Source organism: Mobula birostris, chromosome 4 (assembly GCF_030028105.1).
Source record: "Mobula birostris isolate sMobBir1 chromosome 4, sMobBir1.hap1, whole genome shotgun sequence".
Taxonomy (NCBI): domain Eukaryota; kingdom Metazoa; phylum Chordata; class Chondrichthyes; order Myliobatiformes; family Myliobatidae; genus Mobula; species Mobula birostris.
The window spans coordinates 155199608-155224792 of record NC_092373.1 but is presented as its reverse complement, the minus strand read 5'-3'; the positions used below and the strand labels follow the sequence as shown (position 1 = coordinate 155224792).

Here is a 25185-nt window from a genome sequence, read left to right as displayed (position 1 = left end):
GCATTTTGACCTCAATAAGCTTCCTTTTGGAGTGGAGCTAATTACAGGATCAACAGCAATCTACTGAATCCTTGCCACCTCAAGTCCTACGCCCAGGTCATCCCAATCTCTGTAGTTGAGCTGCAATAGGCAAGTTGCAATTGTGAATGTGCACAAAAGCTGAGTTTTCCAATAATTGAGCAGGAGAGCCAAATGATGCATGGACTCCTGCAAAATTTATTTTGAGGGCCATCATGCACTGATTTATTAACATATAAATTCATAATACCATGCTCCAATTACTTAAATGGCCTGCTGTGTTATTTTTGTATCTCCTAATGGCTGGTACCTAACTTAATGGACTCGGGCCTTGGCATTAAAGGCATTTTTTTGTGAGGGCCTTGACTCTGTTAATGTAAGCTGAGATGTGAAGATCACCATGTCAAGGTTGTGAGTTTGTAAAACTCCTTTCAGCATTGCTCCAGTGTGTGGTGTTGAAGTGATCTCCTCCCAACAACTGCAATGCAAAGGTCCCCTTCAACTCAGCTGCTTAGTGCATGGCAGTTCAGACCAAAGATGGCTGTAAATGTTTCAACCTTTTATGCCAAAGCTCTGTTCTCTATCACCTTTGAAGATGAATTTATTGTTCAAGTTTGATACTCCCGTTAGTGATGACATCAATGTTTCAAACAGCAAAGTTACTCTCCAAACTCATGTATATATAATCCACAGCCATTATCCCAGCTTCTTCAGCAGGAGTCAAACTGCTCAGTGGTTGCTCTTTGTAATCATAGCTCTGTAAACAGAACTGTAAATTACCAATTAAGTGTTCTGACATTTGAAAAAGGGACTAAATAGATAAATATTGCCAAAGGTAGTTTGAGACTAGAGGATCATATTCTGATTGACTGGATGGAGGGAGTCAACACAATTTAATATTAACATATTCAATTTTTAGATAAGCGAGTGTTACTCTATTTGTGAAGCACCAAATATTATTTCCTTTCTAACAAAACTGCCCCAGCAAGTCAATGAAGAGTCACAATGCAATAATTTTGGTTGAACCAGCTGTTGTGAAAACAATGAAGAGAACAAGGGGGAAAGATTATTTACCGGGATGCTTAAGGTAGAAGGAGATAAGCTATTAACTTCAAACTTTCTGTATAATCACTCAAAGAGTTGAACTGCACGTGCACGTAACAACAGCTGTATCACTCATCTCCTTCTACCTTAGGACACGAACTTATCAATTACCCCTGCTGTGGACCACTTCTACAAAGAAGGGATGCGTATGCTCCACGACTGCTGGACTAAGTGTGTATATGTAGGAGGGGACTACGTTGAAAAATAAATGTGCTAGGTTTTCTAAAATTGACTCCTTCTACCTTAGGCCACGAACTTATCAATCACCCCTCATATTTCTTATGAGGATAGCTTGAGCAAGCTAGGATTCTTCTCTTTGGAGTAAAGGAGGATGAGAGGTATCCTAGATCAGGGGTACCCAACCTTTTTTGCACTGCGGACTGGTTTAATATTGACAATATTCTTGTGGATCGGCCGACCGGTGTGTGGGGGGGGGGGGGGGGCGTGTTCAAGTGGGGTTAAACTCACCTCAACATGTCTTTTACAGTTGGGGCTGCCAACTTTCTCACTACCAAATAAGGGACAAAATTAGCAGTCAAATCCCGGGACACTTTGCCCCAGGAGACTACCATGACCATGAAGCCTTGCGCGGGCACCTGTGTGCGCATGCATGACACGCGCATGTGATGTGCGCATGCGCTTACGTGCTGATCTTTCCCCCCCACAAATCGGCTTGGCCTTCATCTTCCCGACTATACTGTACATACATTATTTCAATTTATATAGGCTGTGTATTTATCATATAATTCCTGCTTTTACTATATGTTAGTGTTATTTATTTTTGGTTTCATGTGTCATTTGGGATGATTTGTTAGGTTATTTTTCGGGTCTGGGAACGCTCAAAGATTTTTCCCATATAAATGAATGGTAATTGCTTCTTCGCTTCACGCCATTTCGGCATTAAAGATTTCATAGGAATGCTCTACCTTAGTGGGGGAAATACGGGACAAGGGTGGTCCCGTAAGGGACAAACCAATTTAGCCCAATGTACAGGATGCCCCGGCAAATATGGGACAGTTGGCAACCCTATGTTCAATTTCAACAGTGCGTGACAGGGAATGAGGAAAGGTGCAGCTGACTTGTATCATTTCCTCACGGGCCGGTAGCACATGCTTTGCGGCCCGGTGGTTGGGGACCGCTGTTAACTAGATGATAAGAAGCACAGATAGAGCGGATAGCCAGAGACTTTTTCTCAGGGTAGAAATGTTTAATAAATTTTAAGGTGATTGGAGGAAAATATAGGGATGTCAGAGGTACATTTTTACACAGAGATTGGAAGGTGCATGGAACACCTTGCTAGGGTGGTGGGAGAAGCAAATACCTTAGGGGCATTTAAGAAACTCTTAGATAGGCACATGGGTGAAAGCAAAATGGAGAGTTATGCAGGAAGGAAGGATTAGATTGATTTTAGAATAGATTAAAAGGTTGGTACGACATAATGGGCCGAAGGGCCTGTATTGTGCTGTAATATTTTACAGATATGTTTTATGTTCTCTGTTCTAATTCAGTAAAGCAGCCAGGAATTCCACAGTGATTTATAATGCAACACAGTTCATCATCTATTATTCATTGGCCTCCACTATTGTTCCTTGGCACTGCGTGTTCCAAGCTTAGAAGGCTGTGTATTTCAGTGATATTGAAAACTGCTGCTAGGGCCCACCCAAGACAGTTAATTGGAAAGCACAATCCCTACTAAAACCAGTCTAGTTGTGAACCAGGAACTAGTCTGACATCTTAGTCATAGAACAATACAGGACGGATACAAGCCCTCCAACACGATGAGTCCATGCTGACCATATGCACATCCAGCTAGTCCCAACCTTCTCCACTTGCCCCATTTTCCCTAACAGCTGCTCTTCCATGTACCTATCCAGGTACTTCTTAAAAGATACTATTGTACCTGCCTCAACCAGACAACTCATTCCATATACTCACCACCATCTGTGTAGGAAAAAATAGCCCCTCAGGACCATTTAAGATCTTTCTCCTGCCCCCCAGTTTTGGTCTTTCCTATCCTAGGAAAAGACTGTTAACATCCACCTTATCTATGTCTCTCATAATTTTAGACATTTCTATAAGATTTTCCTGCATTCCAAGGAATAAAGACCTAATCTGGCCAACTTCTCCCTAGGTCTCAGGCCCTCTAGTCCTGGCAACTTGGTCATAAATCCTTTCTGCACCCTTTCCAGTTTAACTGCATCTTTCCCATAACAGGTAGACCAAACTATACACAGCAGCATCACCAACAACTTATACAATTGCAATATAATATCCCAACTCCTATACTCAATGCACTGACTGATGAATTCCAGCATACGAAACACCTTTTTCACCACCCTGTCACCTCTGCACTCGCACTCCTAAATCCCCCTGATCCATTACACTCCCTCATCTGCCACCATTCATAGAATGAGTGCTACACTGGTTTGACTTTCCAAAATACATCACCTGACGTTTATCTGTATTGAAATCTATTTACTACTCCTCAGTCCACTTCTCTAACCAACCAAGGTTCCCTTGCAATCTACAATAACCTTTTACACCATCAGCACCTCCTAATATGGTGTCACCCACAAATTTACTGAGTAAGCTTTGTGCTCACGCATCAAAATTATTTATATAATTTGGATAACATGCATCCCAAAACCATCTTTGTGGCCTATCACTAGTTACCAGTCTCCATTCTGAAAAACATCTTTCAATCTCAACTTCCAACCTCTGAGCCAGTTCTGAATCAACCTAACTGGCTCTCCCTGGATCCCATGGGAACAAACTTTCCAGATCAGCCTACCCGACAGGATCTTGTCAAAAGCCTTGTTGCAGTCCAAACCGACAACATCCATTACACAATACTCATGTACCTTTTCAGTTACCTCTTCAAAAAACTTTAAAGGTTCATTAAGCAGGACTTCCCACATACAAAGCCATATTAACTCTTCCTAATCAGACTCTGCTTTTCCAAATGCTGGTGGATCCTGTTTCTCCGAATTCCCTTCAGTAACTTCCCCGCTACTAATGACAGGCTGACCAGCCTCTCTGGATTGTCCTTTTGAAACAATGGAACATTAACCACCTTCCAGTCTTCAAGATCTTTAGCAGTGGCTAACGAAGCAAATCTCTCCACAAGGCCCTCTGCAATTATTTCTTTAGCCTCCCATGATTCAAGATAGTTTAATGTCATTTCCAGTATACAAGTGTAAAGGAGAACAAACTAAGTACTATTCTGGATCTAATGCAGCACAGAAAAAGACACAATTAGATAAAGAACACAATAAATATAAATACTCAAGATAGCTTATATACACACATTGATTCTGTGTTCTTAAAGTGATTTTGGCACAGGTATGTCCATACATAAAGCGACTGTCAGGAACTGATAAACTAGTGGAGGGTGTGGAGGGGTGGATTACTGGGTGGAGATGTTGATCAGCCTTACTGGCTGGGGAAGTGACTGCATCTGTGTCTGGTGATCCTACTGTGTATGCCACATAGCCTTCTCCTTGATGAAAATAGGAGAAACAGTCCATGAGCAGGGTTGGTGGGATCCTTCATGATGTTACTGGCCCTTTTCCGGCACTATATATATCCTTGATGGTGGGTGGGTTGGTGCCAGTGCTGCGTAGGGCATTTTTGATCAACCGTTCACTCCCATCCACTGCAGTGCAGTTTCTGTACTATGCAGTGATGCAGCTTCTTGGGATATTCTCTGCTGCACATCTGTAGAATGACATGAGTATCGATGTGCACAGTCCAGCTCTCTTCAGCCTCCTCAGAAAGTAGAGGCATTGGCGAACTTTTAAGATTGTATAGAATGTGTTCTGGGACCATCAGAGGTTGTGTGAGGTGTGCACTCTCAAGAGTGTGAAATAGCTCAAAGTGCAGCGCTGCCAATGCAAAGAAGGACAAAAGTTGATACGAGTTCTCCTGAAGTCGGTAACCATCTCCTTTGACCTGTTGACATTGAGGAAGAGGCACCATGTCTCAGACACTTCCACCTCCTCTCTGTAGCCTGTCTTGGACAGACCTTGGGGATATTTTCCATGGTGGGAGAGTCTAGGACAAGAGGGCACAGCCTCAGGATAGAGGGGTGCCCTTTCAAAACAAAGATGTGGAGAAATTTCCTTAGCTAAGAGTGAGAAACTCGTGGAATTTGTTGCTACGTGCAGCTGGGGAGGCCAGGTCATTGGGTGTACTTAAAGCAGAGATTGATAGGTTGTTGATTGGACGGCATCAAGGGGTACGGGGAGAAGGCTGGGAACTGGGGTTGAGGAGCAGGAAAAAAAGGATCAGCCATGGCTGAGTGGCGAAGCAGGCTCGATGGGCCGGATGGACTAATTCTGCTCCTATGTCTTATGGTCTTATATGTCCATGTCAATGAATTGAATTGAATTGACTTTATTACTTACATCCTTCACATACATGCAGTAAGACTGCAAAAATATCCTCCCTGGTGATATAAATGACCCTAAACATCTCTCCAATTGGTTTCCTTCATCTCTTGAGCAACCATGATTTTCTCCTCATGGAAAAAGCAAGAATAGTTTTCCAGAGTTCCAAATAAAGATATCGGCTGATATCAAAACAAGATGAAGCACTAGCCGGTTTTAGATATATTGCAGTGCAAGAAAGCAGATCATACTAAATGTGAAAGAACTTAACAAACCTGTAAAAAAAATGTGGAGTATATCATAATCAACCTTAATCCAGTATAGGTCATCTACTTTTACAATGCAAAAAAATGCAAATGTTCAAAAGATTTAGAATCCTATATACAAGGAGTTTGTTTAAACAAAATTACAAGTTATAAAAATGAATTAAAGGCTGACAGTTAATTATTCAGTCTGAACACATTCACCGGGACACATTTTGATGGCCAATACTTCATCCCATTTACTGTGTGATTATTCCAAGAGTTTACAGTCTGAAACAAGTGACAGCCAACTCCACTAAAAATCAAACCAGTAAATAAAGAAAGAATAACAATAATATAAGCAATAAATATGAAGAACATGAGATGAAGAGTCCTTGAATGTGAGTTTATCGGTTGTGCGAACATTTCAGTGATGGGGCAAGAGAAATTTGGTTCAGGAGCCTGATGGTTGAGGCCTAATAACTGTTCCTGAACCTGGTGTGAGTCCGGAGGCTCCTGTACCTTGTTCCTGATGGCAGCAGTGAGAAGAGAGCATGTCCTGAGTGGTGTGAAAAGCTTCCTGCAAAACTAGCACCGAGTATAGATAGAATATTGTGTAATCAATGTTGCTTTTCAAATAATTATTTATTTACTCATGGAAAAAGAGAATCAAACATCATCAGCTCTGATTCATGGATACTGTCCAAAAGTTCACTTAATTCATATAATAACACTTTTCAGGTAAAGTACTATTGAAATATGATCATGATTATATAAGCTTGGAAATATCCTCTACTCAGGCATGAATGCTGAGGAGTGAAGTGACCTTGAAACTGTTTAGATGCTGATACAAAGCTCAAATTACCATAGAAACTGGGAACATATCTTAATGGTCTTCTTGGTGTAAAGACAGTTTTTGGCTTATTGGCCTACATTGAGTACAGGAGTTAGAATGCCATGTTGAAATTGATGAGGCCATATTTTAAGTATTGTGTGCTGTTCTGATCACCTACCAATAGGAACAGTATCAGTAAGATTGAACGAATATGGAGGAAATTTACAAAAATGTTGCCAGTACTTGAGTTATTGGGAAAGGCTGAATAGGTTAGGATCAAAATAGGGTACATGTAAGCAGGCTTTAATTTTACTGAGGCTGGATGAGACTAGGACAAGACATCATGTATTAAGGGTGAAAGGTGAAATGTTTAAAACCATAAGACCATAAGATATTGGAGCAGATTTCAGCCATTTGGTCCATCATGTCTGCTCCGCCATTTCATCATGGCTGATCCATTTCCCCTCTCAGCCCCAATCTCCTGTCTTCTCCCTGTATTTCTTCATGCCCTGAACAATCAAGAATCTATCAACCTCTGCCTTAAGTGGACCCAATGACTTGCCTTCACAGCTACCTGCAGCAATGAATTCCACAGATTAACCACTCTCTTGCCAAAGAAATTCCTCCTCATCTCTGTTCTAAATGAATGCCTCTCTATTCTGAAGCTGTATCCTCTGGTTTTAGACTCACCCTCCACAGGAAATATCCTCTCCACAACGGCTCTATCGAGGTCTTTCAACATTCGATAAGTTTCAGTGAATCCCCTTCCCATTCTTCTGATTTCCAGGGAGTAGAGGTCCACAGCCACTGAATGCTCCTCATATGACAAGCCTTTCAATCCAGGAATCATTTTCATGAACCTCATCTGAACCCTCTCCAATGTCAGCACATCCCTTCTTAAATAAAGTGTCTAAACCTGCACACAATACATTAAATGAAGCCTCATCAATGCTGTATAAAGCTTCAACATTACATCCTTTCTTTTATATTCTAGTCCTCTCGAAGTGGATGCAAAAGTGTTGCATGTGCCTTCCTCACCACAGACTCAACCTTCAAATTAACCTTTAAGTAACTTTGCACAGGGACTCCCAAGTCCCTTTGCACCTCAGATCTTTGTATTTTCCTCCATTTAGAAAATAGTTTATGCTTTTATTTCTTCTATCAAAGTGCATGACCATATACTTTCTGACACCATATTCCATCTGCCACTTCTTTGCCCATTGTTCTAATCTGTATAGGTCCTTCATAGCCTCTCTACTTCCTCAAAAATACATGCCCCTCCACCTACCTTTGTATCATCTGCAGACATTGTCACAAAGCCATCAATCCCATCATCCAAGTTATTGGCATATAATGTAAAAAGACCCCTGTGGAACACCACTAGTCACCAGCAGGTAACCAGAAAAGGTTCCCCTTATTCCAACTCTGCCTCGTGTCAATCAGCCACTGCTTTATCCATGCTAGTATCTTTCCTGTAATTTCCTGTAATTATTAAGCAGCCTCATGTTGGCACCTTGCCAAAGGCTTTCTGAAAATCCAAGTACACAACATCAACTGATTGTCTATCCTGTTTCTTATTCCCTCAAAAAATTCCAACAGATTTTTCAGGCAAGATGTTCCCCACAGAAAACCATGTTGACATCGGCCTATTTTATCATGTGCCTCCAAGTACCCTGAACCACATTCTTAACAATCAACTCCAACATGTTCCCAACCAGTGAGGTCAGACTAACTGTCCTTTAATTTCCTCTTTCCTGCCTCTTTCCCTTCTTGAAGAGTGAAGTGACATTTGCAATTTTCTAGTTCTCTGGAACCATCCCAGAATCTAGTGATTTTTGAAAGATTATTACTGATACCTCCAAAATCTCTTCAGCCACCTCTTTCCAATCCCTGGGCTATATATCGTCTGGTCCAGGTCATTTACCTACACTCAGACCTTTCACGTTCCCTACGAACCTTCTCCCTAATAATGGCAACCTCACTCACTTCTGTCACCTCTCCTACCCAAACACTCTTGGACTTCCGGCACACTGTCATCCACAGTGAAGACCGATGTAAAACACTTATTCAGTTTGTCCGCCATTTCCTTGCCCCCATTACTACCTCTCCAGCATTGTATTCCAGCAGTTCAATATCCATTCTCAACTCTCTTTTACACTTTATGTATCTGAAGAAACTTTTGGTATCCTCTTTAATATTATTGGTTAGCTTACTTTCACATTCCACTTTGTGACATGCCTTCCCCAGAAAAGATCCCAATGATTTATAAATCTGAACCAATACCCCTGTTCTAGTTCCTCAACCACACATTCTCCTGCCCAGTCATCCTATTCTTACCCTCAATGGCACATAGCATAGGCAGCAGTCCAGACATTACTACCCTGAAGGTCCTGTTTATTACCTTTCTACCTAGCTCCCTAAAATCTGTTTTCTGGACCTCCTCACCTTTTCTACCTATGTCCAAGACTTCTGGCTGCTCACCCTCCCTCTTTAGAATGCCATGGACCCAATTTGAGACATCCCTGACCCTGGCATCTGGGAGGCAACACACCATCTGGGTGTCTCTATTGCACCCACAGAATCTCATCTCTTTTCCTCTAACTATGGAATCTCCTATCAACACTGCAGTCCTCTTCACCTCTTTTCTCTTCTGAGCCACAACACCAGACTCAGTGCCAGAGACCCGGTCACTGTGGCTCCCCGCGCCACCCCCCATCCCCCTCTCAGTAGGTCATCTTCTCATCAGTATCTAAAGTGGTATACTTATTATTGAGGGGAACAGCCACTGGGATACTATGCACTAGCTAAGCATTTCTCTTGCTTCTCCCGAAAGTGACTTAGCTACCTGCTTCCTTTAACTACCTCCCTGTAGCTCCTGTCTATCACCTCCTCATTCTCCTCTATGAGCCGAAGGTCATCAAGCTACAGCTCCAGTTCCTTAATACATTCTCTGAGCAGTTGCAGCTTGGTGCACCTGATGCAGATGTGGCCTTCCAGGAGACAGGAGGTTTCCCAGAATTCCCACATACTGTACAAAACACTGTCCCTAGAGCTATTCCTACTACACTACATTACCATGGCCTAACGATGAAGCTTAAAAACAAAAAGAGAAACTTACCAGATTCTTTACCTCACCCAAGCCTGATGACCCAAAGCCACCCCAAACACTGAGCCACTCAAAAGAATGGCCGCTCTGCTGGCACTTGTGTTATTTTTATTTGTCCTTTCTAATGAATTCTGCTCAGTGACTGGTCGCAGTCCGACTCCGAAAAGCTGCTGTGCAGCTCTGCTTTTTTAAATTTTGCAAGTGGACCTGATTGAAAAGGTAGCTCTCTTCACATACTCCCACTTGATGATTGGTCATAGTCCAACACTGGAAAAACAGACACGAAGTTCTGCCTTTTAAATCTTGAGTGCAGACCTGACTGAAAAGGTAGCTCTCTTCACATACTTCTGCTAGGTGATTGGGAAACATGAGGGGGAGCTTCTTCACTCAGAGTGTGGTAAGAGTGAGGAATGAGCTGCCAGCAGAAGTTGGATATGCAGCTTCAATGTCAATACTTAACAGAAATTTGGATAAGTCCATGGACAGAGTAGTATGGAGTGCTATGGTCCAGTGTCCAGTTGCAGGTCAACTGGACTAGTCAGAATAATAGTTCAGTATGAACTAGATGGACCGAAGGGCTTGTTTATCTGCTGTGGTGCTCTATAACACCATGACTCTATGGTGAAACAAAAACACCTGAAATATTATTCCTGAATAAAGTTACAAGAGATGTGCTCCCAGATTCCTCTTGTAACTAAGGGGTTCTATCACTATTCTAACATTGGTTCTTAAATGGTGGTGCAACACAGCTTGCAGTGGCCACTCCGATGAATGATAACTGTTATTTGTCAAGTAGGATGCCGTGCACAATCCTGATTTGATAGACAGAGACATGAGAATACGGAGGAACATCTGGTGAACCTTCTGAAATGCTTCTTTCGCCGCCACTGCTACTGTGTGATCCAGAATTTGCTTGTTGTTTGGCGGCTGGGGCGGGGTCAAAGCGCTCGGCAGAGATGGTGCTTGGTGCTCAGTGTCGGAGGGCTGGTCAGGGGCTCGAAGTTTTCGGACAGACTCAGAGTCGGCTGCGGTCGGGTACTCCAATGCATCAGCAAGTTTGCGGCACTTCCGTCTGCGTGAGATGATGGGGCTATCGGGACTTGAGACTTTTTTTTTACCGTGCCCATGGTCTGCTCTTTATCAAATTATGGTATTGCTTTGCACTGTTGGAACTATATGTTATAATTATGTGGTTTTGTCAGTTAGTCTTGGTTTGTCCTGTGGTTTTGTGATATCTTTCTGGAGGAACATTGGATCATTTTTTAATGCATGCATTTCTAAATGACAATAAACGAGGACTGAGTGTCCTCATAATCTAAAAAAAAGTGCTCATCTTTCCATCATTAAGTACTGACAAATCTAATTCCATCATTGTTCAATTGCTCTGATTCTGCTTAGCGCACTGGGCTAAGAACCTGTAATTACAGTGAAATAAATAATATTATTTGTGAAGCAAAACTCTTGGTTTGACAAAATAATCCCTAGTTGGTTGTATTACACAAAGAATTGGTGAGATTGGGATGTAATCATTGCAAGAGTGTCAAAAGCAGATTCAATTCTCAAAATTGATTTGAGTATACATTTGAAAGGGGAAAAAATGCAGAGAACTTCAGGGAGTGGAACTAATTTGATGATTCTTTCAAATATCCTGAAATGCAAAAGACCTTCTGTCTGTAATATTCCAGAATTCTTATAATTTAATTGTAACTTCATTCACTGTTTAAAGAAAAGACATGCTGAATCTTTGCAGCCTATGACCTTGGAGTGACATCGAACTCTCATCCTGATCCCTCCAAAGATGCTGCCTGACCTGCTATGTTTCTCCAATTCTGCGTGTTACAATGAATTATTATGATTTTTTTTATTTGTTCTAAGACTGAGTTATCACTGGCAATATTGACATTTACTGTCCATTCCTGTTTGCCTTAGAACTGAGGTGATTAAGATTTAAATCACACGATTGTTTAATGTCATTTTCAGTACACTAGTATAACGGACAACGTAATAATTGTTACCCTGAATCTGATGCAACACAAAAAAACACAATAAGATAAAGAATACAATAATGAAAAATACAATAAATATAATTACAGAAGATAGCTTACATAGATTGATTCTTTTTGCCCTCCTGATTTCTTTCTCAAGTGTTCTCCTGCATTTCTTATACTCTATTAGCACCTCATTTGTTCGTACCTGCCTATACCTGCTATGCACTTCCTTTTTTTTTCCCCTTAACCAGGACCTCATTCTCATTTGAAAACCAAGGTTCCTGACATCTGTTATCTTTACCTTTTTTTTTCTGACAGGCACATTTAAGATTTGTCCTCTCAAAATTTCACTTTTGAAGGCCTCCAAGTACACCTTTGGCGGAGAACGGCCTGTCCCATTCTACACCTGCCAGATCCTTTCTGATACGATCAAAATTGGCTTTTCTCCAATATAGAATTTCAACTCACAGACCAGACCTATTTTATTGCATAGTTATCTAAAACTAATGGCATTGTGATTACTATATAGAAGGTGTTTCCCTACACAAACCTCTGTCACCTGCACCTTTTTTACAGCACCCCTCTGTATATATGTACTTGATGCTGGGTAGGCTGGTGCGTTGATGCATTGGGCAGTTGGACTGCCTGTGGTAGAGCCTTCCTATCTGCCACAGTGCAGTTTCTGTACCACGCAGTGATGCAGCTTGTTATGATGCTCTTTACTGTGCATCTGTAGAATGACATGTGTTTAGATGTGCATAATCAGCTTTCTCTAGCCTCAGAAAGTAGAGGCATCGGTGAGCTTTCTTGATTGTATAAAATGTGGTCTGGTATCCTGAGATGCGCTCTCCCAGGAGTTCTGATACTGCTCACAGTTTTCACTGTTTTGCTGCTGATGTAAAAGGCAGTGTGATTCTCCTGAAGTCCATAACCATTTCCTTTGTCTTATTGACATTGGAGAAGAGGTTATTTGCCTGGCGCCAGGCCTCCATGTGATTACACAACCTCGTCTCTGTAGGCCAGCTCATCATCGTTGCCATTGAGACCCGCCACTGACATATCATCGGCGAACATGACAATGTGATTTCTTAGGTGTACGGCCATGCAGAGTGTACAGCAATGGAGTCGGCACACAGCCCTGGGGGGCACTCGTATGGAGAATTATGGGGAGGGGGGAGCAACTGTGCATCTGACTATCTGAGGTCTGTTCGTTAGGAAGTCCAACACCTAGTGGCACAGTGGTGTACTTAGACCGAAGAGTGGGAGTTTGTTCACCAACATCTCTGGGACAATGGTGTTGAATGCTGAACTAAAATTCTGAAACAGCATTCTGACATGAGTGTCCTTGTTTTCTAAGTGTATCAGGGTCAGGTGCATGACAGATGTTATGGCATCAGTCACAGACCGATTCTGTCAGTTAGCATATTGGTGGCTCTGGAGTCATATAGGCTAGACAATGGAAGGACAGAAATTCTCCTTCCCTGAAGTACATTAGTGAACCAGAAGGGGTTAATATACCTTTGGATAGTTTCACAGTTACTCTCATGAAAACCAGCATTTTTACAAATTTGAATTCAATCATCAGTGAATTCTGCATCAGTGGTGTTGAACCCTGAATGCAAGTTTAGTAGCTGTACTACCGCATCGTGATTATAAACCATGTTCATCTGTATTCAGCAGTAAGACTGCAGTTACTTATGTTTGCAATACATCATGATTCCTGTGTTATGAAACCCTGAGAACATAGCAGCTGCTGTAGCCCACTAGCATTTGTCCCTACAGAGCCATATTTCCTAAGTGGCTTTAAGTCATTTTACTTCACAATACAAGAAATAAATTCATCAACATTCTCTCAGGGAAATCCTCATGAACTGGAGTCAGATAACAGATCACTTGTTAATTTCTCTGGAGCTTGTAGAATACTTGTAACAGATAGAGATCAAACATTCACATTCATTGATTGTTTGTCTTGTGTGAATGGAAGGGTGCTTTATTTGTATTTTGGAATGCCGGTTACAATAAGCTTTACCATAAGAACTGATTTGGAAACCTTTTGTTCTTAAGACTTTTGAACCTGTGAATTACTCTTCAAAGTGTGACTTTCATGCACAACTGCCCATAGGTCATGGAAGCCTTTGTAGAGTAGCAGCTATTTTGTCTATTTTGTCCATTTTGTCTCGTCCAACTCTCCACATTCCATGTTACTGCTCTTTCGTTTGGTGTTTGTGGCAATTTGCTTCATATGAAGTGTTTCCAATGTCTGTCTGCACAACAACAGTGTTGGTATATCAAAGTAACTCAAAGCATGTGAAGTTCATAGATGTGTCCCAAAGATAACCAGTATGTAAATAAATTCACTGTCATAACTATATCACTGTAAATTGTGTCTCAATTTTACAACTACTGTTTACTTCACTCTCGTTAGAAACAATTTTGCAAACATTAAATCCATGCCTTCTGGTTGTTGTTCATTGGATCTATATACCAACAAGAGAAGGCATGAAGATCAGGTCTACCATGGGATCTGGTTGTGCTGGAAGCAAACAAGCAGGCACACCAGCAATTTAATGACACATTGACTTCTATTGCAATGCTACTGGAGTTTAAATGTAAAGAAGATAAACCTAGACAGTAAAAATGTGCAAAGTTTCCAACATTTTGGTCAAAGTGATGTTTGTGTTCACACTGCTTTCACACCTTCAGTAGCTCCTCTGTTAAAAGAGTAAGATCGTTTGCTTGTAGATGAACTTTGGGAACACTGAGTGCTGCCATCCCCACAAATAGCAAATCAGAAAGGTAGTAAATCAGAGTGCTGATATGTAGAGTACACAAGATAGAAGAAACAGCCACTTTCAATCTCAAAGTATGTGTGATCTATGAGTAATTATTCAGAAAACTTAGCTTTCAAGAAATCATATTCTGTACAGTTTTGACATTAGTTTTTATATTTTAATGGCATTTTTCTTGCTTTTCAAGGAACTTTTGCCAAAGAGTTGGATCCTATGTGAATATACAGAACTCTATAAGCTTTCCTTGGGTACCCACCTTGTGTGAGCTTAGTGGTCTGGAATGCTTGCAGAAAGAAAATTTTGGAAGATAATATATCATGGAATTGTATCATACCAGTTTCCTACCAATGTTCTAATCTTCCTGGGTGGTGAGCTCCTCTGACCTCTACCTGTCTGAAAGAACTTTTTTCCAGGGACATTGCTGAACAAAGTACAGAGTAACTATTTTCAGGTTGCAACTCCACAAAGAATTTATGCAAAAATAATACAAGAAAAAGCAAAATTAATACTGTACCAAAATTAATCCTTTGTAGAGCGAAGTTGTCACAGTGTTCCTCCACTGGGGTACAGGCAGTCCCTGAGTTACGAACGTCCGACTTACAAACAACTCGTACTTACGAACAGAGGAAGAACGCCGTCCGCCATTTTAAGTCGGATCACAACACCGCCCGCCATTTTAAGTCGTTGCCATTAACATTGTGTTGAGTATGTAACTTTGTATTTGGCTTTAAATTTTTCGTAGCAAGATTCATCCTGACCCCCACCCCCACCCCGTATCCAGTCAGCACCGCCCCCACTTGTCCCATTTAACCTGTCTCAGCACGGGTGGACTTTAGGACCCAGGGGAGCTGAATCTACAGTGTTTCTGTTCCATTGACGGAAAGCGATCACGATTGAAAATAAAGTGGAAATAATAAGCGATCGGAAAGTGGTGAAACGCCATCGGTCATTGGAAAAGCGTTAAGCTACAGTCGGTCAACAATCGGAACAATTTTAAAAGATAAAGTATAAAGTGAGAATAATGGAACATGTGAAAGGCCCTGCCCCGATGAAAGCTACAATTATTACTAAGCAACACACTGATTTAATTATTGAAATACATATGTTTCTTAAGTGTTTTATATGCATAGGTAAAATATATACTATATACTAAGACAAACGTTTGACTAACTGACGCTAAATAATACCGGATTACCTGTTCCAACGTATGTACAAATCCAACTTAAAGACGGACTCAGGAACGGAACTTGTTCGTAACCCGGGGACTGCCTGTAGTGATTGGGATTATGCAATGTGGTTCAAAAACCCAACGGTTGAAGGGAAGTAGCTGTTCTTGAAGCTGGTGGTGTGGGACTTCAGGCTTCTGTGCCTTCTTTCTAAAGGTAGCTGCAGGAAGATGATCTGCACATATTGCCGATGGTAGGGAGGGAAGTGCCAGGGATATAGTGGACTGAGTTTACAGCTCACTGCAGCTTTTTACATTCCCATGCATTCAAATTGCTATACCAGACCATGATGCCAGTAAATTTGTCAGTAAGATGCTTGTCACTTGGCCTGGTTAAAGTGTTGCCTTATGAACATGGCAAGTGCACAGCTAATACCTTTCATTAATGATGTTGCTGATGTCACTCAAACAGTAACTGAGAGAACCCGTAAAAACATTGATCAGATTTTGAGCAGCGTACTGGTTCTGTACACAAACCAACCTGGCGCTGCATTTGCTGGTTAACCATCAATTTCAACAACCACACTCTATTATAGGATCTGGGAATGGAGGTTCCGGGATTGGATTCTCATGTAAAAACCTAATCCACCTAGAAAATTTGGGAATGATTCAAGGAAAATGTGGCTACCTACTAACGTTAGGAAGAAAATAAAAATTCCCAGCTATGATCACAGCCACATCAATCTAAGAACAAAGTAAAAGGAGAAATGCTGGAAATACTTGGCTGGTCAGGCAGTATCAGTAGAAAGGAAACAAAATTAACAGTTCTAATGAAACATTATTGACCTGAAGTGTTTACTCTGTTTCCATCTACATTGACGCCACGGCCCTGCTAAGCATTGCCTGCACTTAGTTTTTAAGTCAGAATTCTTGGCTTGGCTCTTCAGTAGTGGAATAAGGCAGTCCACACAGTCTCAGTTAGAGGCACATAGCTGATCTTCCACCTGCCCAAACAATTGGATGCTAGATGAAAAAGGACTGACTCCCTTGGAGTGAAGCTGGTACACTCCCTTTGTTCCTTTTGGAGGACAATATTAATTGTTTATTCATGTTTTATTATCTGTGGCTCATTTTCTTCAAAATCTCCATTGATCAATATTTTTTAAATGCCACCAGCTCAATGAATTATTTATTATTAAATGATTCAACAGCTTTGAAAGCTGAGAAATTTCTACCTTGAAAAATGCATTAATTGGTTGGCACTGGATAAGGGAATTGAGAATTTTGCTTAAGTTTCAAAGGAAATTTTAAGATTCAGTTGTACTGAGTCAGTCTAACCACCAAGCTATCATTTCCATGATTTTATACATGCAGCATTAGTTTACTAATTACTTTGCGTGTCTATTGATTCTTGCCTAATATGGATAATAATTTAGAAAGTCAGCAGAGCATTTAGCCATGTTAAATGTTGTTCTGACTTTCTAAATGTCCATCTCTGATATCCCTCTCCCCTTTCTCTATCTCCTGTCTCCAACTCTAGAGACAGACTATCTTCTGATATTTTCTATAAATCTACTGACTTTCACACCTATATTGACTATACCTCTTCCCACCCTGTCACTTGTAACAACGCTATTTCCTTCTCTCTGTTCCTCTGTCTCTGCCACATCTATTCTCGGGATGAGGCTTTCCATTCTAGAACATCTGAAAAGTTCTCCTTCTTCAATGAATAGGATTTCCCTTCCACCACCATCGATGCTTCCCTCTCGCACATCTCCCCTAATTCTCACACGTGTGCACTTACCCCATCATCCCGCCACCTTAACAGGGATAGGGTTCCTCTTGTCCTTACCTACCACCCCACAAGCCTCCATATCCAGTATCTCATTCTACAAAATTTCCATCACCTACAAAGGGATCCTACTAAGCACCTTTCCCTCCCACCCCCACTCTCTGCTTTCCACAGAGATTGCTTTCTATCTGTCTTCCATGTCCACTCATCTCTCCCCAACAGACCTCACTCTTGCCACTTACCCCTGTAAGGGAGACAAGTGCTACACATGCCCTTACATATCCTCCCTCAACCCCATTCAGAGTCCCAAAAAGTCCTTCCAGGTGAGGCAACACTTCACCTGAGAGTCTGTCAGGGTGATCTATTGCATATAGTGCTCCTGGTGTAGCCTCCTCTACATCAGTGAGATGGTGAGACCTAATATAGATCGGGGGATTGCTTCATTCAGCACCTGTGCTCAATCCACCACAACAGGCAGGATTTCCTGGTGGCCATTCATTTCAATTCAAGTCGATTTCCGACATCTTGGACCATGGCCTCTTCTACTGCCACAATAAGGCCACAACAAAGTTGAAAAAGCAACATTACTTATTCCATTAGGATAGCCACCAACCTGATGGCATTGGCATCAATTTGTCAAACTTCTGCTAATTCTACCCACTTCCCCTTCTCTCTTTTTCCATTCCCCATTCTAAATCACCTATTACCTCTTTTCTTCTCCTCACCTACCATCATCTCCCTCTGCAGCCCCTCCTCCTTACTTTCTCCCAAAGTTCCCTGTATTCTCCTATCAGATTCCTTCTCCTTCAGACCTTTACCTCTTCCATCTATCACCTCCCTGCTTCTTACTTTATCCCCCTCCCCCATCCATCTACCTACCTCCTCATATGCTTTCACCTATCATCTTCCAACATGTACTCTTTCCCCTTTCCCCGCCTTCCTATTCTGGCTTTTTCCCCTTCCTTTCCAGTCCTGATGAAGGGCCTTGGCCCGAAATGTCAACTATGTATTCATTTCTATTGAAGCTGCCTAACTTGCTGAGTTCCTTCGGCATGTTGTGTGTGTTCCATGTTGTGCCAATTAACTCCATCCACCTAATTAGATAGATATAAAATAAACCAACAATAAGTTAAGCAAGGTATGTGACTCATTCTTCATTATACAAGAAAATGCTTTCAATGAAAAACGCAGTGGATTGTCTGGTTCAAAGCTGTGCAGAATCACATAGAAGCCCAGTAGCACAAATTGTCACTCAATTGCCAGTCTGTTGTGGGGCAGACATCTGCATCATTTACCAGTTGCAGCCCATCCTGTGTTATCTCCCACTCACAACTCCTCCTGATATAAAACTCCATTTTTCAACTAAACCTGCGTTACTAAAGTATGCAGTAGGAATTCATAACCACCTTGAATCAGAGTAGCTCAGTTGGTCAAGAAACTTTACAAAAACTGGTACTGTGTGTTATATAGGCTGTGAGGGATGTAATCAATACTGTTTTTAATCTACAAGCCTTGATAAAAATTTGGGCATAATATTCCTGCGCTTGCGAGCTGACAACCCTATCGGCAAAAGCAGAGTGCACAGATGATAACAAGAGCAAAGAGAACCTCTGATGTAGAGAAAATCTATTAGTCGAAGGAGTGATCCACCAGACTGGATCAGGTAATGGGAGGTGGGGAGGTTTACAATGGTTTGTTGTTTCAGAGTGAGCTCAGAATCAAAACTAACTTTATGGTGGGTGTCATGACCTTGGGAAAACAAGAATCATATATTTATTTTAAAGATCATCTCCTGACACAGTCTGAGTACTGGACCCCAGCATTAAGACCTCCCCAGGCAAGTTCACTCTTAAATTATACCCACTCAAGCTTTGTATGCTATGTAAGACCACTTACATTGATGAGCCCACGGTCATGAGTAACTCTATATGACACAGTTTCCAAGGTATTGTGTGACCCCATGCCTTCAGTATTCAGCAGAGTGACATTCATGAAAAGATATCCATCTGGTTGCAAATATGCTTTGAGCCACCAAGTGGTAATACCGCTTTTTCAAAGATTCAAAGTACACTTATTTTCAAAGTAGGTATGCAGTCTACAACCCTGAGATTCGCCTTATCACAGACAGCCATGAAACAAAGAAAAACATCAAACCCCAATGCACAAAAAAAACAAATCATGCAAACGGAAACAAAAATAAGTGAAAAAGACAGAATATAAAACACCAGCCCCCAAAGTCATTGAAAGATACATGCATATTCAGTTTAGCTCAGTTCAATTCAATCTAGCACTGTGTCGCTCGTTAACTCAGGCAGCAGATCCAGTCCGCCCCAGTCAAAACAGCAGAAAATAGTAACAAGAAAAAAAGTGACCAGACACCAGAAACACATCATAATGTGAACTACAGAGTCCAATCCACAAAGGACATTGATTAAAACCTTGCCCAAGTCCCAGGACTCCAGCACTCAATCCTAGAGAGAAGGGGAGAGAGAAACCACTTGAACACAGGGACATTCCTCTGGAAGTAACAAGTGAGAGGGAGAGAGAGAGAGACTGAGAGAGTGAGAGTGAGAGTGAGAGTGAGAGAGAGAAAGAGAGTGTGAGAGAGTGAGAGAGAGCGAGAGAGTGAGAAAGAGAGAGAGAGAGAGATAGAGCATTCAAACACAGGTAGACAGTGCTGAACACCTGCCTGCCTTCCTCTCTCATCCTTGATCATTTTCAATCTTCCTTGATGCTTTAATTAGCAGGATTGGTGAGAAATTGAGTCGGTCATGGGCTCACACCCCCAGCTCCAGTCTTCTTGACCTCAAGGTCGCACACTTTGTTCAAAGCCTCCCTGAACTCACTCAGAGATAGCAAAGCACCAGATCACTCAATCGGCCTGAGGACACACCACCAAAATGTAAATCACAGGCTCCAACAGTAGCAGAACCATATTTGAAACAGAAAAGAACATGTAAAAGAAGTGAAAATTTTTGTGAGCCATCTGAAAGATGTTGCCATTGGCTGTGTTGTTTGCTGGTGCCATCTTCTTCTCTAAATCAATAAAGCTTCATTCTTTCCCGGGAGTGCTGAACTCCGTATTTCAGAACCTGATCTTACCCAAGAGTACAAGACTAAGTGTGTCAGCCTTAAGTCAAGTCAGGTCAGTTGTACGTTCTAACAGAAAATGCAAGTTCAGATCAGGTCAGCCCATGCTCAGCAGTGTGATGCAGTTAACAGAGTTACTGTCTCACAGTTTCAGCAAGCCATGTTAAATCACTGACCTCACACTAGTTCTCTCCATATGGGAATCTGCATATTATGCACAGGATGCACAGGATGAGATTAAACTGATCATGTTAGCATCCATGGATAATTTTTTGATCAATAGTAATTTAATTACACCCTTCAGATTTGGACTGCTTCAACAATTCCAGAATCCTTTAAATATTAACTTTGATGATTGTTTATTTATTTAGCATTTACCATCTATAGCATATCTTTAAGAGAGAGAAGAAAAAATGACCTACCGTCTTCAACAGAAATCTTTAATTGAATATGACAGTAAAGTCATTCATGATAAGCCCAAGGTTGAAATATTAGGTACATATTTAAAGTCCCCAATTAAATGGCATACTCTGTAGATTAAGATAAAGTATGGCTAGAATTGCTGACTGCTTTAATTATTTTGAGACATTAGCTTTAGGATGTGATTTAAGGTGCCAGAACCCTCTCTGGTTCCACCTTTATTAAACATCAGTTGCAGTAATTCCCACTCGCTACAATAGATTAACAGAGCAAGTAAGTTGAGATCTGATATTGGGAGAAGAGAGAAATAGAGAAAGGATGGATGAGTAATGTGCATGTTATTTCAGATCAAGGTCACAGGCTGCGATAGGAATTATGGAGCAGATAATATCATATTAATAATTCACTATCTACCCAATAACTATGTGCATTTATTTTATAAAGAGTGCAAATGTGTACCAAAACAAGGAAGTAAATTTGTTATGAAAATAATGGGTAAAATGTCAATGTACATGGGAACCAGCCTTGTTGCCTGGTGATATTCCCATCTCACTTAATAGGGTGCAGTCTCAAGAGTCTGGTGGAGTGGCTTGTAGAAATCTGTGACATACTGTATGTCTCTCTTAAAGGACAGTCCTTATTGCATCAAACCACTGTTGGAAGCCTGAGGGCCTTTGATCAGGATACGGAAAACTCTTCAACAAAATGGAATGACAGGCATGGAATTGGGCAACCTGCATTTCCTGCACAACCCTCGAGATCCTGATGAAAGAGAAGAACACCTAGAGAGAGGTAGCAACACACACACAAAATGCTGGGAGAACTGAGCAGGACATGCAGCATCTATGGAGGGGAATCTACAGTCAACCCTTGGGCCGAGACTCTGTGTTCCTTTAGCATTTTGCAAGTGTTGCTTCCTGTATACCTGGAGAGAGGTCCTGCTTGTTCAGGAGCCCCAGTGGAATCTCCACATCAAAGGTGAAGAGACAATGAGAGACTTTCAGGGAAAATTCACACAATTAGCACGTGACAATAAAAGGTTTAATGACCTCATTTTAGCACAAACTAATACAGAACAACATAAACACTCACAATGATTATTGATACGACAATTTTGGAAATGCTTGAAACTATCTGATCCAGGAGTTAAGCAGGCATGATTTGGGTTAGTATTTGGATTTAAGACCTCCCAGAAATACAAGTGCAGCAGCTATCCAGAGGGGAAACAGATGCCAACAGTTTGCCCGTAAATCACATAAATTGCAATGCAAGTAGCAGCATTTAAGTTATCACAATGGCCTTGGGGCTGACACTGACCTTGATCCTTCATAGGAATGGATTCAGAAATGATTGTAGACTAGGTTAGGCCTCCTCACAGGGAAAAAATTGTTAACATGGCAGTGATTATAATCATTTCCAAAGCAGAAATACTTTAACTGGCTCTACAACATTGAAAGAGTCCAGGCAATTGCTTGGTTTTATGACAATTTTACTGAGCATTTTACTCATATTCAGCAATACAAATGCAAATACAAGTCACCTAATCATTTTAGCTGGTAACACTGAACCTCACTTACCAAAAACAATCTTCTTCCACGGACTTCTCTGGGACAAGATAAGGCAAATGATTAGATCTCTCTTCCGATAGCCAGCTCTAGAAATTCATTTCTGAAGGAAGATATGGGATCACTGGTCAGTTGACTGAATCTTAATTGCGAAGTTCATAAATATTATGTATTATAATGCTGTAGAAAGGCAACAGTAAAAGAATAATTGATTGATTTAACAAAAGACCACACAGAATAAAAATCACTCCTAAATGAAAGAGAGAAATGAAAGTCAGATGTATCAGTATTACAGTGGAGTAAAGTAAATTAGAGAGGCATGAGGGAGGAGCTAAATAAAGTTGAGTAGAAGGGGACATTAGCAGGGATGACAGCAGACCTGCAAATGCCATAGTTTCTGGAAACATATCAGAAGGTGCAGGACGTATACATCCCAAAGAAGAAGTAGCAGGTTGACAAGGGAGGTCAAAGCCAACACAAAAGCAAAAGAGAAAGCATATAAGAGAGCAAAAATTAATGGGAAGTCAGAAGATTAGGAAGCTTGAAAAACCAACTGAAGGCAACTAAAAAGCTACAAGGAGGGAAAAGATAAAATATGAAAGTAAACAAGACAATAATATCAAAAAGGATACCAAAAATTTCTTCAGATATATAAAGAACAAAAGAGAGGGAGGAGTAAATATCGGACTGCTGGAAAATAATGTTGGAGGGATAGCAATGGAGGACAAGGAAATAGTGAATTAATTAAGTATCATGCATCAGTCTTCGCTGTGGAAGACACAAGGGGATGCCAGAAGTTTGAGATTGTCTGGGGCAGAAGTGAGTATTGTTGCTATTACTAGGGAGAGAGAGCTTAGGAACCTGAAAAGTCTGAAGGAAGATGTTATCTGGATCAGGTGGACTACACTGCAGTGTTCTGAGATATCTGAAGAGAATTAGTTAATGACCTTTCAAGAATCAATAGATTCTGTCATGGTTCCGGTGAACTGGAAAATTGCAAATGTCACTCCACTCTTCAAGAAAGGGAGGCAGAGGAAAGGGAATTATAGGCCAGTTAGCCTGACCTCAGTGGTTGGGAAGATATTGGAGTTGATTGTTAATGATGAGGATGCGGGGTACTTGGAGGTACATGATAAAATAGGCCATAGTCAGCAGGGTTTCCTTAAGGGAAAAATCTGTTGGAATTCTTTGAAGAAATAACAAGCAGGATAGACAAAGGAGATTCAGTGGATGTTGTATACTTGGATTTTCAGAAGGCATTTGACAAGGTGCCACACATGAAGCTGCTTGGCAAAATAAGAGCCCATGGTCTCACAAGAAAGATACAAGCATAGATAGAGCATTGGCTGATTGGCAGGAGGCAAAGAATAGGAATAAAGGGAGCCTTTTCTGATTGGCTGCCAGTAACTATTGGTGTTCCACAGGGTTCGCTGTAGGGACTGCTTATCTTTATGTTGTATGTCAATGATTTGGATGACAGAATTGATGGCTTTGTGGCAAAGTTTGAAGATGATATGACGGTAGGTGGAGGGGCAGCTAGTGCTAAGGAAGAAGGGAGGCTGCAGGTGGACTTAAACAGATCAGGACAATGGGCAAAGAAGTGGCAGATGGAATATAGTGTAGGGAAGTGTATGGTCATGCACTTTGGTAGAAAGAAAGAAAAGAGTATACTATTTTCTAAATGGGAAGAAAAATCTGAGGTGCAAAGGAACTTGGGAGTCATTTTGTAGGAATCCCTTGTTAACTTGTAGGTTGAGTCAGTGGTGAGGAAAGTAATGCAATGTTAGCATTCATTTCGAGAGGACAATAACATAAAAGCAACAATGTATGGATGAGGCTTTATAAGGCAGTGAAGAGGCCTCATTTGGAGCACTGTGAGTGGTTTTGGGCTCATTATCTAAGAAAGGATATGCTGAAATTGGAGAGAGTTCATGAGAATGATTCTGGGAATGAAAAGGTTATCCTATGAGGAACATGTGATGGCTCTGTGCCTGTACTTGCTGGAGTTTAGAAAAGTGAGCTGTGATCTCACTGAAAACTATCGAATGTTGAAAGGCCTTGATAGAGTGGATGTAGAGAGGATTGTTTCCTATAGTAGGGGGAGTCTAGGACCAATGTGCACAGCTTCATAATAGAGGGACATCCACTTAGAACACAGATGAGCAGGAATTCTTTGAGCCAGAGGATGGTGAATCTGTGGAATTTGTTGCCATAGGCAGCTATGGAGACCAGATCACTGGGTGTATTTAAGGCGGAGGTTGATTGGTTCTGGATTAGTCGGGGCGTACAAGGATATGGGAAGAAAGCAGGAGGATGGGGTTGAGAGAAAAATGAGTCAGCCATGATGAAATGGCAGAGTAGACTCAATAGGCCAAATGGTTTAATTCTGCTCCTATGCTTTATGGTCGTATAGTCTAAATTAATTATTATCCATGCAGAACTGAAACTGCACCAACTTCCTTACAGTAGACTCACACAAACCTTTGAATATTAATCAAAAGACCTTAAGCTGGGATATCATCATAACTAATTTAACAGTGCATTGTATTTCCACCAGTTAAGGTGCTTCTTAGCTACACTGTCAGTCAGGAGATTCTGGGACAAATTTCTGCACAACCAACATCAACTGTGCATTATAGAGGTGAATGTCTACATCTTACTTCTGTTTATGTCCAAAGTGGAC

The 25185-nt window shown here is 41.2% G+C and overlaps 1 protein-coding gene across 1 annotated transcript in view; it reads right to left on the bottom strand.

Annotated features, from left to right (window-relative positions):
- Positions 1 to 25185, bottom strand: part of LOC140196678 (janus kinase and microtubule-interacting protein 1-like) — a 377821-nt gene that overhangs the window by 229271 nt on the left and 123365 nt on the right. Inside the window, exon 2 of the mRNA XM_072256285.1 lies at positions 22515 to 22605. The gene's annotated coding sequence lies outside the window, so the exon portion shown is untranslated. The remainder of the gene's footprint in view (positions 1 to 22514; positions 22606 to 25185) is intronic.